The sequence below is a fragment of the Pleurodeles waltl genome, chromosome 8, assembly GCF_031143425.1.
Source record: "Pleurodeles waltl isolate 20211129_DDA chromosome 8, aPleWal1.hap1.20221129, whole genome shotgun sequence".
Classification (NCBI taxonomy): Eukaryota; Metazoa; Chordata; class Amphibia; order Caudata; family Salamandridae; genus Pleurodeles; species Pleurodeles waltl.
Window position 1 is genome coordinate 1,232,636,816 of NC_090447.1, and position 16,458 is coordinate 1,232,653,273.

Sequence of the window (16,458 nt, forward strand, 5' to 3'; positions counted from 1 at the left end):
CTCCAAGAACCCCTACAATTGCGGGACAGGAGAAATTTGGCCCTGGATATATCACTGACCTCATTAAAGTAAGGCCTTTATTATGTTGGCTCTCGATAAAGTGTCAGAGGGAGACCGAACTTAATAGACTCATAGTCAAAGACTGCCTCTCTCTGGACAATGCCAAAGCAGTTCCCTGGTTGAGTTATATAACGTGTGAATTAGTAGCCTTGGGGTTGTCCTAACTTTTTCATCCACCCAGAATATATTGTTAAGAATGACTTGTCATGGGTTAAACAGAATTTCCTTCAGTGTCATTTTACTGTTAGAGAGAGTGTTGAGATACAGAAACCAGCTGTCTTGGCATATTATTTGACTAAATCAGTTCAATTTGACCATATTTGACCTAGATTACTAATGTTCACCGCTTAGAGCTCCAAACCAGATTTGGGATGAACGCCTTCCTCCAACTAGTCAGCTTTCCTAAAGGCTGGGCTGTTGATGTCTCCTTAGGTCCAGGTATGCGCAAAAACGTTTCATCTCAGACTATCGCCCATGTAGTATCGTTCTGTACTTTATACTCTACACCAGGCGAGTTTCTGGTTCCTGTATTACAGGCAGACCACTTTATGCAGCTAAAGCCCACAATCTTGTTTCTTTTTATGTTAGGGGGAGCTTCGTCACTGTGTACACATGGGCCATTTTTTAAGTGTGTACACATGGGCCATTTTTTAAGTTGCATTGTCAAGTTGTGAGGGGATGGACCATAACCCCCACCCATGAAGGTTGAGTGAATCCTGCTTGTATCTAGTTTGTAATTAGTTTATGGCCATGACTATATTCTGGCATTTTAACAGTTTACAAAGTGTATTTGTCTTAAAGTGCCTTATGCCTGGTGCTGTATGTTTTTGTGCTTTTTTTATGAGTTTAACTCTTTCATAGGTATGTTTTTTTTTTAATTGAATAAAGAAGCAAACTACTACTGTCAAACTAGGTAAAGGTGGAGTTAAGAATAGTAAATCTATACTTACCTACATATGCACCTTCACAATATTTTGGTAATCGACATTCTGACCCCGATATAATTGTAGCACAATATTCCTGTACTCGATATTCTTTCACACACCCTCTGTATTATGCACACTACAGCATATTCAGAATACCATTGACAGAATTGTACTTAACTTTCAAAGCCATAACTATTGCACGCCTACCTATCAAGCTCTCCGAAGGATCCCATGAACAGGGCATATCTAGATCACGGCCCTTGCCCTTGTGCATTGAGTAGTTCATGATGCTGGGCCATTGGTCTTACAACACAAGTTCCACACTCACCATCAGGAAAAAAATCCTCCGATCAAGACTATCACCACTTTTGACAATGCCTATGTTCAGAAAGTACTGCATTGGTGGGGCCTTCTTTGAGGTGCAGATTACAAAGCCCTAGAATTTTTTCCCAGCAAGAATAGGAAATATCCTTATCAGTACAAGTAGAATGGATGTATCCCTTTTGTTCTTATACTAATAACAAGTTGTTCGTTTTGTGCGGATTTAGAAAGGCATATAGCAGTACATGAGTACTGCTGCGGTACTCCTTCCCGTCCCAATAAATGCTTTTGCAAATCACCTCTGTAAAAATTGGAACATTCAAGAACTATCTCTACACAATTAATACAAATAGAAAGAGCTGTGCCCTCATTGCACTTGTTCTAACAGTGAGTTAGACTCTTCGAACATAATTCATAAAGGCATCTAAGGGTATGTACAAGAGTACTGCTGTAGCATTACTTCTGTACTCATGAATAATTTGGTGAATCATACACTAAATTCTAGCTTTAAGTGAGAGCTGCGATTGCAGAGGAGCTCAAATTTCAAAGATAAATTGGAACAAACCAGAGTATTTTTAAGGTCATGTGCAGCAGCCTCGGCCTCCTTTGTTAACGATATTACTAGCCATGCTTCCTTTGCGAGTAAGAGAGCGACCTGAGACCTGTGGCCTCAGAGGGCACGGGCTCAAATAGAATGCATGAAATGGGGGGTGGTAGGAAGGTCACGTCACTTCAATCACATCTCTCAGAGCTGCTCTCCGCTGGGTCCTTTGATGAGATGCCTGAAATAGAATGGTCAGATATCAGCGGTACAGGAGTTCATTGGTTTCATCCTCAAACAGGCTTCCGCTGCAGTGCTCTCGGGCAGACACTTCCTGTCAGAAAGGACCAGCGCTGGCACTGTAAGCCGGGTTTTATAGTATGAGACAAAGCGCACCTGCACTTCTCGCCTTCCTCATTTGAAGCGCCGTCTGATTGAAGCCAATGCAATCAGTGTGAAGGTGATAACACATCAGGGAAACACTCCTGTGTGCTCAGTCATTGTGATTGGTGTGGTGAAGTTCCACTGTCTCCGGGATCGATGAAGGGCAGCCAGATAACAGAGCGCACACACTCATCTCCTCTGCACAGGGACAGTCTGAGCTGCTGTGTTTGTCTGCTGCAGTGAGCAGCAAACCACCTCACCGGGGTAGCAGGAGGCAGCAATAAATCACGCCGAGGAGGTACACCCTGGCTGCAGCCAAAAACTGCTGTGTACCATTCCCAGGGTAACCGAACACATCATCTGCTTCAGCAATACACACACCGGGGTTGTAACCCGGATTACGTGGCACCATCTTTTAGCCTGGAGCAAACATTCATTTAATGTCTTCCCAAGATTCAATTTTGTACCAATATAAAAACGCTGGTTTTATTTTAAATTTCATACACACTGGATATGGGTCAATACATGTGTAATAGAATATAATCACACATTTGTATAAAGACCTTGTTACCACTGTTGTGCAGCTGTGTGCACAAGGAGCATCCCTATTACTCAGCTAAATGGTCCTCATTTAACTAACACCACAATGGTAAAAGGCTGAGTCAAGGTCCCAAAACCCATCCCACGAACCGCATGAACTATGCCACTGACATACATTCTGTTGTACCTTTCAACAATCACATCCTCAATACAGTCCATGGGGTATTCTGAAAGAAGCAAACATTGATTAACTTTAAACAACAACCTCTCATGCGATATTCATTGTATGATCTATAGCACAGCCAACATGAAGAAGAATTTGCATTTATTTTACAAAGATTCAGTTTCATTTGTGCTGAGAACTTAGTTGGCATTTCGAGTTCCCTCTAGTGCTGTAAAAGATCTGGAGCCTTTTCAATGAACATTGATGAGAACAGTCTATGGAAATGTTTCAGCAATGAATCTAAAGCACCCAAAGCACACAAGCATCTTATATACCGAATAAACAGGGGGCGGTTCTAAAAATGGTGAATCTAACGTGTATGCCATTACACCCCCCAAAAAACGCACAAGCAGTGAAAGTAAAGTTGACGTCCCAATTAGCAAAAAAATGTATAATGTACACACTTAACTGTCATTCAGTCCATTTCTAAACATGCCATTTTTTCTCAGATAAGAAAACGAAAAGACTTAAGGAATAATTCTGCCCAAGATCCCATAAGGTTGCCAAGTGGGATTGCTAGGGTTTGTGTGCAGGTTTTTTGGCGCCATGGTTGTCTATTTAACCATTTTATCACATATCCACTAGTAAAAACAATCATGAGGACAAAATCAGGATACACGACATGGTTTTTCAGTCTTGGAATAATTGCTCCTATATAGACATTAAGCCAGGGAGAACAAAAACGACATTTGGAACTAATAATGTACATAGTGTGCATTCTTCTAGGATGATATTACAACTCCACTTCTAGTGTGAGTCCCACAAAGTCCAGGTGGTGGGGTGATCCCGCAAATCTCCAACTATGGTTGGAGAGTATGAGGTACCAATGTGCCACGCAATTTACTGTTAGACTTGGGTCCATATTAGTTTTTGACAGGCCAGGTTTACCTCTGAGTGCAATTACAGGGGGCGCTTGGCTCTCTTGGCGAGGGAAACTCATGGCCCCTATAGTCAGTGCTCTTTCATGCCTAAAATTACTGTGACGTTTCTCTAGTATCCCAAATCGCCATAATTTGAAGAATGAAAATCCTTGTCACGTGGCTAGTACCGGTAGGAACCTTCTCGCCCCCTATTTCCCAAGTGCCTCTTCTGATGAGGCCACACTACATTTTTAGACAGAAAGCGTGTGTTTTTCAGCGGGCACCTTATTTATTGTGGGACAAGGAAGACGTCAGCATACTGTCCAACATTCTAAAACACACAGATATTCTCACTGTTTTATTTCTATGGAGCAACGAAATAATGCATGACAGACTATACCAATGGTTTGAAGTTGTGTTGGTGTTATCGGAAAAATACAGACCGTGCTGACAAAGCACTGTAATAATAACAGTCACCAAAGTATACGGTGTTCCTTGGCAAACGAATATAATATTCGGTGTCCACCTCAGGAGGGACTGCATTATAGGTTCTTTGCTCTGGGAGTGAAAGTTAGTCTCTCCTTTATTTCTACTCTCCCCACAATAGCAAACGATAATCTATTCCTCCCCAGATGAAGACAACCTTCAGGCTTATTTCAGGAGCGCTGTGGTGAATGTTCTGATCCACCAGTGGTCCTCGTTGCACTAAATCCTACCCTTCCTCCCACTTTTTAGCAGTAAGATCGCAGGGAGGCAGAACTAAATAAGAGCCGCTGCCACATGTGGATAATAGATTCAATGCAAACACAACTGTATGAGAAAACCTGACAGGAAATTAATAAGAGACGTGGACTAGGAATGCGCAGGGGAGACGGCAGTGAAGGAAACTGGCAACCCAGGCACCGAACACCCTCAGCAGGATAGAGGCAGCTCAGCACCAGAAGGAGGCAAAAGGAGTGTGAAAGGAGAACGGTGAAGCGTATCTTGAACCTAGAATGATTCGACAGACATACCAGAGAAATCAATGTTGGCAAAGTGCTCACTGGAAGGTCCAGGTGTTAACAATGCACCGCATTAGTTTCAGAAAGTCATCGCCTGTGCACTCTGCTCTTTTCAATGAAGCAACCTCAAAATAATGCAATGACTACTTAAAAGAGTCTGTCTTTGACAACTGCACAGAACACAAATTCCAACCTCTGAGCAATGTCACCCTGCCAGTTTTAAACACGCAGCTTTGGAACCGAATCCCAACAATTCCTGAGAAGCAACCTCTGAGCAGTGCACCCAGCACCTCAAGAGACACAACACTTTAAAGTGCACCCCAGGCCCTCCAGACAAGCAACCTCTGAGCAGTGCACCCAACACCTCAAGTGACACAACACTTTAAAGTGCACCCCAGGCCCTCCAGAGAAGCAACCTTTGAGCAGTGCACATAGCACGTCAATAAACGCAACACAACACAAACGCTTTAGCTGTGTCCCACACCCTCCAGAGAAGCAACCTCTGAGCAGTGCACACAGCACCTCAAGAAACACAACACAAACGCTTTAGCTGTGTCCCAGACCCTCCAGAGAAGCAACCTCTGAGCAGTGCACACAGCACCTCAAGAAACACAACACAACACAAACGCTTTAGCGGCGTCCCACACTCTCCAGAGAAGCAACCTCTGAGCAGTGCACACACTTCAAGAGACAACAAATGTAAAGGTGTGCCCACGCCCTCCAGAGAAGCAACATCTGAGCAGTGCACACAACACTTCAAAAGACACAACACTTTAAAGTGCACCCCAGGCCCTCCAGACAAGCAACCTCTGAGCAGTGCACATAGCACGTCAATAAACGCAACACAACACAAACGCTTTAGCTGTGTCACACACCCTCCAGAGAAGCAACCTCTGAGCAGTGCACACAGCACCTCAAGAAACACAACACAAACGCTTTAGCGGCATCCCACACTCTCCAGAGAAGCAACCTCTGAGCAGTGCACACACTTCAAGAGACAAAAAATGTAAAGGTGTGCCCACGCCCTCCAGAGAAGCAACATCTGAGCAGTGCACACAACACTTCAAAAGACACAACACTTTAAGTGCTTCTTACGCCCTCCAGAGAAGCAGCCTCTGAGCACTGCAAACAACACTTCAAGAGACACAACTTTTGGACAATGCATCCCACACTTTCCAGAGAAGCAGCATCTAGAGGATGCACATACACTCATTGTTTTAAAACCAGCTTTGAGCAGTGCTCGCCATCACTTCCACAGAACATTCCTTGAAAACTACACCCATCACGTCCAGAAAACAACCTGAATAATCAATAGTGTACACACTACCGCTAACATTTTCAGAAATTGAAACTGCCCGCAGTGCAAGTCCATAAAATCAACCCCCGAAGAGTCCATACCACCAATTTAAAAAAAACTCAAACTCTGGAATGTGCACCACGTCCATACAAATGCAACCTCTGCACCCTTATCACGTCGTCCAGAGATGCAACCTCTGCCCACTGCACCTCACTATTCACTCCCGCGCGTGCGACCACGGAGACACAACAGAGGTAGCCTCGGGATATCAAACTCATCATTACTACACTCCATTGCTCGTAGGTGCAACTTCCGAAAAGTGCACAACAATTCGCCCAGCAAAGCGACTGTTGCAAAGTGCAGCCGGCGACCGAAGTTAACAGCAGCCAATGTTAAGGCAGGTGAAAGCGTGCAGCGCGGACTCACGGCGTCAGCCTGTGGCTTTTGTTGTGACAGAGAGGGAAACAATAGGATCATTAACCGCAGGGATGTGGCACTGGGGAGTCAGCCCTGTGCCGCAGTATTACAATAAATACAGTCTTGTACATCTAAGAACACCAGGATAAATTGACCACCATCACTCGGGAGCGGCAGCGTGGAAGATCTGCAAAGGAAGAGCAGGTATATCTGCACTGTACCTGAGTCTGGCTAGCTGCAGTCCGTGCGCACGGTCTCCCTCTGCCGACTGCCGGCAACGCGGCTTCTCCCGGGCTCCCTGCTACCCCTCAGATGCAGCCCACAACTACCAAGGCAGGGGAGGATCGCAGCTTCCCAGAGCCGGAGACACGGGAGGAGTAAGAGGGCGGAGGAAGGAGAGAGAGCAGGCGGCCTCTCCGCAGCGCCCCCTGCCGCCCACGCTGCTCCTGGCTCACTGTATCACGGACCCGGGATGCACCTGTCTCGCCTGTACTCACCGCCCCTAGCGAGGAACGAAGCTTAAAAACGGGGGATGCGGTCCACGAGCATCTGCAGACAGGATGCTCGCAGCCCTGTGGACACGTGCCATCCAGCTAGACTATCCATAGTGGGTACCTTAGAGCAGCCGGCGTAAAACTCACCTTCCCCGGTACCTTGCAATCCCAGAGGGAAGAAGCGAGTCAGGGTCAGTCTGCTGCCTGAGGCTTGGGATGGCATCCTCTCTCACTTTTCTCTCTGGAAAATAGTCTGGTTTTATCGAGAATTTCAGCATCTGCTAGATTTTCGGTGATATATATATATATATAATAATAAGTAATAATAAACCAACAATTTCATTTTTCTTTGTTTAACAATTGCGTGGGCTTGTTTGGTCATCTGACAAAAATGCAAATGTGTTATTTTGCAGTAGCTTTTCTGCACTAAAGCACGAACTTTTCCTCTCTAGAGCCCGAATTTAATTTTTTAGAATAGTTACCACAGTCGCCACGTTTCACTGGTGTCATTATTCTGATTCGCGACACACACAGAAGCAATATATTTCCAGTTTATTTTCCCCGGCTCAGACATGATCACCATTTAATTGTTTTTTTTAACGAATTTTCAGTAATTATCCCCTGAATTAGATAGGAGTTTCCTCAACCCTGCAGCATTACGCGAAAGCAAATCCCCTCAGTTGGTTTATGGCTGACGACAAACAATAAAGCTGGTTTGCTATCCTTGTGCGCTGGGGCTGAGTCAACCAACCTGCTGCCAGCGTAGTATGATTAAAAACAGAGAACCATGACAGAACGGGGATATTTTCTGTGCATTTAGGTTGCTGAAAACGTGGTTAGCATTTAATCGCATGGCGAGGTATTTGTAAGGTGTACAATGACGCAGATTGACGCCGACGAGTGCGAGTGTGGGTCGTATGTTCGTCACATATGTCGCCAAGGCACACTGGTGACTGTGGGTAGTGCAAACCGCTGCAGCACGCCACTGAAACGAGTTCGCGAGTGCTAAAATCCACGGGTTAGGAGGCACAAATTACTTGCCTTGCCCCGGGTGCTGACAACCCACGCTAAGCCACTGCCATGGACACAGCCATGTTGGGAGCAAGAGGCCACTTTATCAGAACAAGTTGCAGGTGAACTTCATATACAATACAATAATATTGTAGGAGTATGGAGAGTTCTGATTGGTATAAGACACTCTGCACCTCTTGACCACCAGAGGGAATCATGGGAGCTGGTATAGCTATAAGTAAGCTGCAATTTCTAAATCAAAACAGTTAGAAATAAGCTTTTAGAATTTACCTTAATTCAGAGTTAGTAATGAGAGTTGTTTTTCATTTTTTAAGGTTTATTTTGCTCATTAGTTTTCAAGCTTTATTTTCAATCAAATTTGTACAACATTGTTTGAAAAAAGTTCCATATATTCTTATACTCCAAATCAACAAAGTAATATTTTTTTAGCTGTTTAGTCAGAAAGTTATCAGCACGCATGAAGAATCCTGTAATGGAAAGAGTCTAGGCAGAAAACAACTGAATATATCAAGAGCTCACGTCATCTGAGTCTGAGCTACAGTGCTAGCTGTCCTGAGTCTCTCACCTCCTGTCTGCTAATTATATCACTGTGAGGGCTGTGTGTGTGAGTGTGTTCCTTTACTGCAACACTTTTATACATTGCAATAAACATATACACACTAACAATTATGGAGCGCAAAAATTAGCTCATGACCGATTAGCTGGTTAGTATACTTCATATGAAAGACTCATCTTCAGTTTGCGATAGCAGGCGAACAATAGCTTCATAATAACGTTTCACAATTTGTTTGTTTGTTAAATGTCTATTATGACTACACCAGAGTGTGTCCTCGCTCATTTCACTCTCGAGAAAACAAGAAACTTGTCTGAAGTTCTAATGCATTCCAAGTTTATCACTTTCCTTCCCATGCATTTCCACACTATAAGCTTATTCATAAACAAGCAAGTTTTGTTAATTTAGAAAGTTTAGCATTCTAATGGCAGATGAGTTTGATAGGAAAGCAGTAAAAGATGTAGCTCTCTTTGTTTTAGAAGGAAATAAACATCATGCAATGGTCATACTAAGGTTATAACACAAGCATTTCTCTTCCAGAAACATGCTGGAATTTGTTAATGTTAGCAGTTCAAATAAGTCAGGCCATACAGTGGTCATGCAAAGTTTAGAAAGAAATGCTCTTTTAAAAAGTGGCTTCTGGTTAGGCCTACCTTTCACTTGTATAGATTATTAATTAATTAAATCTGACATTAATAAACCACCACATCAGTTTCCCCTTTTAATGGTTTGAAATCATCACAACCCATTCACAAATTTATTTTATCACATTTCACTCTTGTCTTCTTTTTCTTCAATGTTATGTCTTTTCCTTTTCAAATGTTTTCTTTTATTCAGTCTCTCATATTCTTTATTCATTCGATCACTCAAATCTAAATCTCTTTTCACCCTTCTTTTCATGTCTCTAGTGTTCCTTTTTAACTAATATCAATTTTAACGTCTTGTATAGAGCTAGAGTATATGAGAAGCAAGCCACTACTTTTAACACAGGAACTAATATTATTTTGAGTATTCCTCTTTGTTAGAAATTGGGCCTCTAGTTGGCAGAGGTCTGCCCCTGTCTAAGTAGGGACCACTAGCCTAGTCAGGGTAAGTCACAACACAACCTAAATGATCCTGTGCTCTCCTTCCTGTAGCTTGACACAGAGCATGCAGGCTTAACTTGAAACGGGAATGTGAAAAATATTTGTGCAATAACTCATACAGTAAAGCAGCTAAAAAAACATAAAAAGTAGTTTAGGAAAATAGATAATATTTATCTGAATAAAATCTAATATGCACAAGTCAAGATATCACTTTTTAAATGTTCAGAAGAGTTTCAATCCCTAAGAATCAGTGGTTGTATCCTTTTAACACACAGTAACTGGGATGCATCAAAAATAACGACGCAGAGGACTGCAGTGGAGGAGATGCATCAGAAAGTAAAGTGATGCTTTGGGTTTTTCCGTCACAGTGAAGATGATTCATCATGTCTTTCCACGTGACAAGGTGATGCATCGATTTTTAGGCACGCAGCCTTGGTTCCCCACTACAATGTGGGGATATTTTGATGCCCACGGATGATGTGTGGAAAATCCAAAATGCGATGTGAAGAGGCAACAGGTACTCCGTTGATCCGGCAGGTGATGCAGTGATTTTTCAGCTGTGAAAGAGGTGCTGTGCCAATTCAGCAGGCATTGCATGGAATTTTGCAGGTGTTGCATTGGCTTTTCCAGCACTGTGGATTTTCTCTTTCAGATGAAGTATTTTATGGCCCTGAGACTTCAGAACAGGGAGAAAGCTCAGTCCAAGCCCTTAGAGATCACTTGTAGGAGAAGGCAAAGTACCTCCAGCAGACCCAGGGAACAGTAGGCAGCAAGGCAAAAAACAAGAGAGCAGTCCTTTCAGAAAAAGCAACCCAGATGAGTACTTTGACCAGCATGGCAGTCCCTCTGAAAAAGTCCAGTTCTAGGTCCAGAGGTGCCTTGTCTTAGGGAATCACAGACCCATAATATACACCCAAATGTGCCTCTCAAGGTTGCTCTTGGCCTTTTCCCAGAAGTGGTGCATCAGGCTTCAGACGGCCAACAAGTAGCTGATAACATCCTGGGGGGCTTTCCTGGGAGCTTTTTCCTACCTCTCATTGACGATGCTCAGGGGTCCTCTGACAGGGTGGCCATAGAGGAGTTTGAAGCGACTGGACCCTACTCCTTTCTCTGCCACCACCCTGTAGGCCAAAGTGAAGGCATATCAGAAGCATGTCTCACTTACAGCTCATTGCCTTGGGTAGGCCTGCAATCATGCCCTTCAAAGTCTTGTTGAACCTTTCAACTTAAGCATTGAATTGGGGGTGGTAGGGGGTGATAAACTTATATGTTACACCACATGCACCCCACATGGACTTCATGTATGCAGGCATGGAGTTAGAGCCTCTTTCAGACACTGTCTTTTTGGGGAACACCACATGGGTAAAGATCCCCATCAAAGGAATTGCCTCTGGGTAGCGTGTGGCATGGTCCAACAAGACCAGGATGAACCTGTTGCCTAAGGCTGTCTTGAGGTCCAATGGATCAATGACGTCAATGTCCACTCTTTCAAAGGGGGTACCAATTATGGGAAATGGTGTGGGGGAGATTTCAGCCTTTTCCCTGCCTTCCCACTGGTCTGGCAGGTGAGACAGGACCTGCAGAATGTATCTGAGGCTGTCTTAACGCTGGGCCATTAAAAGTGGGCGGCAAGTCTGGAGAAGGTCTTATCTTGCCTAAATGTTTTGCCACGGTATGTCATGAGCCAAACCCAGTCGGAAGGCCTGGTAACACTGGGGGGGGACCAGCACATGTACTGACCCATGACCCCTAGCCTTAGGCTCACTGTAGAGGAGATAATTCTCCCAGCAGATGAGGTGATCTCCAGAGGCTTCACCTGCTGCATGGGCTGAGGCCTGTCACCTCAACCGCTCAAGAGTGGGACACTCTTTCCGCACTTTGGGAAATTCCTCCCTGGTGGACCTACCCTCAAATTGCCATCCAGCAAGCTCAGGTAGGCCACCTAGGACGACTGTGTTCACTCTGGTTGGCTCAGTGGCCTCCTCTTCAGGGACCCTGTTAACCTCCACTGTGGGAACTTCAGGGAACGGTTTCCAGAGCCCTTTGCTCCTCTCTTTGGCAGCTGTCTGTGCCATTATTCCAGTCTACATATGCCTTTGACTCCCTTCCCAGGCAGCCATGGGCGATATAGTCCTACAGACCTATTCAGGCAATCCCATCATCTCCAAATGAGGCCTGTGCTCTACCTCCCTCCAGGTAGTGTGCTCCAGGTCATTGCTTAACAGACAATCTACAGGCATGGGAGGGCTCACAGCAACTTTCAGAGTACAAGAAACCCCCCACTCAAAGGGAACCAAAGCCACTAGAAGATGGCTCTCACAATTGTTGGCAACTATGACTTGGTGGAATGTATTCAGTAGGACCTGCTCTGCTGACACCAGCTGACACTTGACAGTTGTCATGATGGCTCATGTATCACGCAGATCATCCACCAGTTGCCCATTAATGGTGACCCACTGCCTATACTTGAAAGTATTGGTAGGCATGTGAGCTTCTGCCATAATATCTTTATCTCCTAGGGATACCAGGGTTACTTCTATTTGTTGCCCAAAACTAGCTGGAACTATCTCCTCCTTAAGCGCTTCACTGGCCAACCTAGGTGCCTGTGCCTCTTGGGACATTTGGAGTCACCCTTAAAGTTACCATACATGGAGCATTTTGCATTGGAGTATAAACCTCTCTGGCTCATGGTCATAGAACCCTTTCTTTTTAGGATCAGACTGCAACTGGTTACCAATACTGCCTAGGGAATTATTTTGGGGGCTTTAGAGAACTCCTTATTTTTAAGTTTTTCTCCCCCCTCTTTCTTCTGTGTGAACCCTGACCACCTTTGTGGGTGCCCCCCACAGATACCTTTTTGGACACTCTGGTGCTATCCCAGAGGTCTGCCTCCTCAGCAAGCTTCCTGGGATCAGTCAGCTTACTGTCAACTAGGTGATGGTGCAACTCTGTAAAACAAGTACTGAGCATGTGACCCCTCAAGATTAAATTGTTCAACCCAACATAATCATTGATCTTAGTGCCCCACACCCAGCCATTTTAGCACCTTACTAGAGTAATCAATGAAATCTACCCAAGATTGGTTGGGGAGCTTCTGACTGTGACTGCATTTTTGTTTTGGGAATACTTTCCAGGAGTCAGTCCAAATTTTGTTGTAAAAATGGCATTCATTGGAGTGTACTTGATCTGGTCCCCAACCTCTAACTTAGAAGTGTGTTCCTCCCAAGTTTTTGCATGTGTTTCCACAGACCCACCCCCAGTGCTCTTCAGGAACCCCATGTACCCTCAGTGCAACTTCATAATCAGAAAAACACGTAACAGTGTCATCTCCCACCACATACCTGAGCACCAAATCTTTGGGTATATGACCCTTCTTGTCATTAGTGCTGGAATCTGCATGCATGGTATTGACCTCTAGCTCTTTTAAACTTAGTTCATGGGCAAGAACTAGTGCCTTTTTCTGCTAAGGCTCTTTCAGCTTCCCTGTCAGCATTCTCAGCTTACCTTTCAGCTGCCCTTTCAGCTCCTTTAGCTAACGCTCGCTTGGCTTTCCTGTCAGCCTCCATTTTTAATTTTGCCAATTGCAGCAGGAATTCTGTCTCCTCTCCTTTTCTCTGCAGTCAGGCCATGACCCAAGACACTACTTCCCGCCCTCACAGGTACCACACATCCAGGGGTGTTCCCCCTCAACTGCTGCAGGTGGATCCTTGAGAGTGCCTTTCACATGCTCCCTCAACTCATCATCCTCTTGGGATGGGTCTTTGTCCAGGTCCCCAGTGCCATTTGAAACTCCACCTTCTTGGTGGCTCATCAGGCAGCTCTGCAGCTTCCTCTGCAGAAGCTTTTCAACTGGTTAACGTTGTAATCCTCCAGTTTAGCCAGCTCTACTTGTAGAACCAGCCAAAGACATGATGTATAGGATGTATTAAAAATGCAAAGCAGGGAAAATTGCACAAAAAGAAAAAAAAACGAAATGGCCTTTAAATTTAAATGTGGGTAGGTGGTGTACATGTAGCTATTGTATGGCATAGCACAAACAGAAGCTTATCCTCACCGGTTATCACCAATGTTAGAAATTATATCTCTAGTTGGCAGAGGTCTGCCCCCTGTCCAAGTAGGGACCACAATCCTAGTCAGGGTAAGTCATACACAACCTAAATTATCCTGTGCTCACACTCCAGTAGCTTGCACTAGAGCAAACAGGGTTAACATAGAAGGCAATGTGTAAAGTATTTGTGCAATAACTCATAAACTCATAACATGGTGAAAACACCAGAAAAATACCCAAAACCATTGTAGGAGCATAGACAATATTTATCTGAATAAAATAAGACCAAAATGACAAAAATCCAAAGTGCACAAGTCAAGATATCACTTTTAAAAGGCTTGGATGCGTCTCAAGACATAAGAATCAGTAGTTGTATCCTTTTAACACACAGTACCTGGGATGTGTCAAAAATAACGCCGCAGAGGGCTGCAGAGGAGGAGATGTGTCACAAAGTAAAGTGATGCATTGGTTTTTCCAATGCAACGAAGGTGATGCATTATTTCTTTCCACGCGGCAAAGTGATGCACCTATTTTCGGGCATGCTGCTTTAGTTCCTCATTATGATGCAGGGATATTTTGATGCTCAGGGACTATGTGGGAAAAATCCAAAATGCATTGTGCAGAGGCAACAGGCACTGTATCGAGCTGGCAGGTGATGCAGCAATTATCCAGCCATGAGACAAGCGATGCGACGTTTCAGCAGGCGTTGCATCAAATTTAGCAGACGTTGCTTCAGTTTTTCTGTTGCTGTGGATTTTCTCCTTCAGATGAAGTCTTTGATGGTCCTGAGACTTCAAAATAGAGAGAAAGCTCAGTCCAAGCCCTCAGAGATCACTTGTTGGGGAAGGCAAAGTCCTTCCAGCAGACCCAGGGAGCAGTAGGCAGCAGGGCAACAAGCAGGAGAGCTATCCTTCCAGAAAATCAGCCCAGATGAGTACTTTGGGTAGCATGGCAGTCCCTTTGACAGCGTCCAGCTGTAGGTCCAGACGTCTCTGATATTAGGGTGTCACAGATCCAGTATACATACCCAAATGTGCCTTTGAAGTTGAGGAACATTTCAAAGAGTGGTTTTAAAGTGCACAATTTCCCCTATCAACCCAGTCCTGTCTGCCAGTAGATCTGTGGGGGGGGCTATTAATTCCTTTGTGTGGGGGCAGGCCTCTAGCCTTTGAAGTGTAAGTGAGAACCCTTCCACCCTTCCACCCTTCCACTCTTCCTTTCCAGGGAGACCCATCAATATGCAGTCCAGTGTTTATGACTGTCTGGGTGGAATGCACAAGAGGAGCTGTTAACCAGCACAAACCAGATATGGATTGGAAACAGGCTGCAAGGCACAGAGAGCAGTCAGTGCAGAGAAATGCCTACTCTCTAAAAGTGGCATTTAACATAGTAATGTTAAATCCAAATTCACCTACAAGCAGGATTTCTCACTACCATTCTAACCGTACCAAACATGACATTGCCACTCCTCTCAGATCAGAAATTACCACTTAAAAGTATATAAGGGAATTCCCAATGCTGGCCTATAAGAGGAAAAGGCTTCACAGTAGTGAAACGACTTTGGGTGTTTTTCACTACCAAGACATGTAAAACGTAAATGTATATGACATTCCTTTTACTTACATAGCACACTGCCCATGTGGGCTATCTAGGGACTACTTTAGGGATGAATTATATGTAATAAAAGGAGACTCTAAGGCATGACACATAGTTTTAAATGCCATGTCGAAGTGTCGAAATTGGGGGTGGTAGGGTGTGATAAACTTAAAAGTTATGCCACATGCACCCCACATGGACTTTATGTATGCAGACATGACGTTAGTGCCTCTGTCAGGCACTATCTCTTTGGGGAACACCACACGGGTAAAGATCCCCATCAAAGGGATTACATCTGGGTAGCGTGTGGCCTGGTCTATCAAGACCAGGATGAACCTGTTGTCACCTCAAGCCCTTAAGAGTTTAACACTCTTTCTGCACTTTGCAAAATTCCTCCCTGGTGGGCCCACCCTCAACTTGCTAGCTAGCAGGCTCAGGTAGGCCATCTAGTGCGGCTATGTCCTCTCTGGTGGGCTCAGTGGTCTCCTCCTCAGGAACCCCGTCAACCTCACCCACGGGAACTTCAGGGACTGGTTTCCAGAGCCCTTTGATCCCTTCCTTGGCAGCTGTCTGGGCCATTATTGCAGGCCACATATGCCCTTGACTCCCTTCACAGGCAGCCATGGACCGTATAGTCATACAGTCTCATTCAGGCAGTCCCATCATCTCCCAGTGAGGCCTGTGCTCTACCTCCCTCCAGGTAGTGTGCTCCAAGTCATTGCTTAACATACAATGTACAGTCATGGGTGGGCTCACAGCAACTTTCAGAGTACTAGAAGACCCCCCCACTCAAAGGGAACCAGAGCTACCGGTAGATGACCCTCACGATTGTCTGCAACTACGACTTGGTGGAATATGTTCAGTAGGACCTGCTCTGCTGACACCAGCTGACACTGGACTGTTGTCATGCTGGGTCCTGTATCAAGCAGGGCCTCCCCCCATTGCCCATTAATGGTGACCCACTGTCTGTACTTGGAAGTATTGGTAAGCATGTGGACTTCTGGCATAATATCTGTATCCCCCAGGGACACCGGGGCTACTTCTATCGGTTGGCCAAAACTAGCCGGCACTATCTCCTCC

General features: G+C 44.8%; 1 protein-coding gene across 1 annotated transcript in view; it reads right to left on the reverse strand.

Annotated features, from left to right (window-relative positions):
* Positions 1-6,893, reverse strand: part of SERTM1 (serine rich and transmembrane domain containing 1) — a 343,801-nt gene extending 336,908 nt beyond the window's left edge. The window contains exon 1 of the mRNA XM_069205520.1: positions 6,792-6,893. The gene's annotated coding sequence lies outside the window, so the exon portion shown is untranslated. The remainder of the gene's footprint in view (positions 1-6,791) is intronic.
* Positions 6,894-16,458: the final 9,565 nt, after the last annotated feature.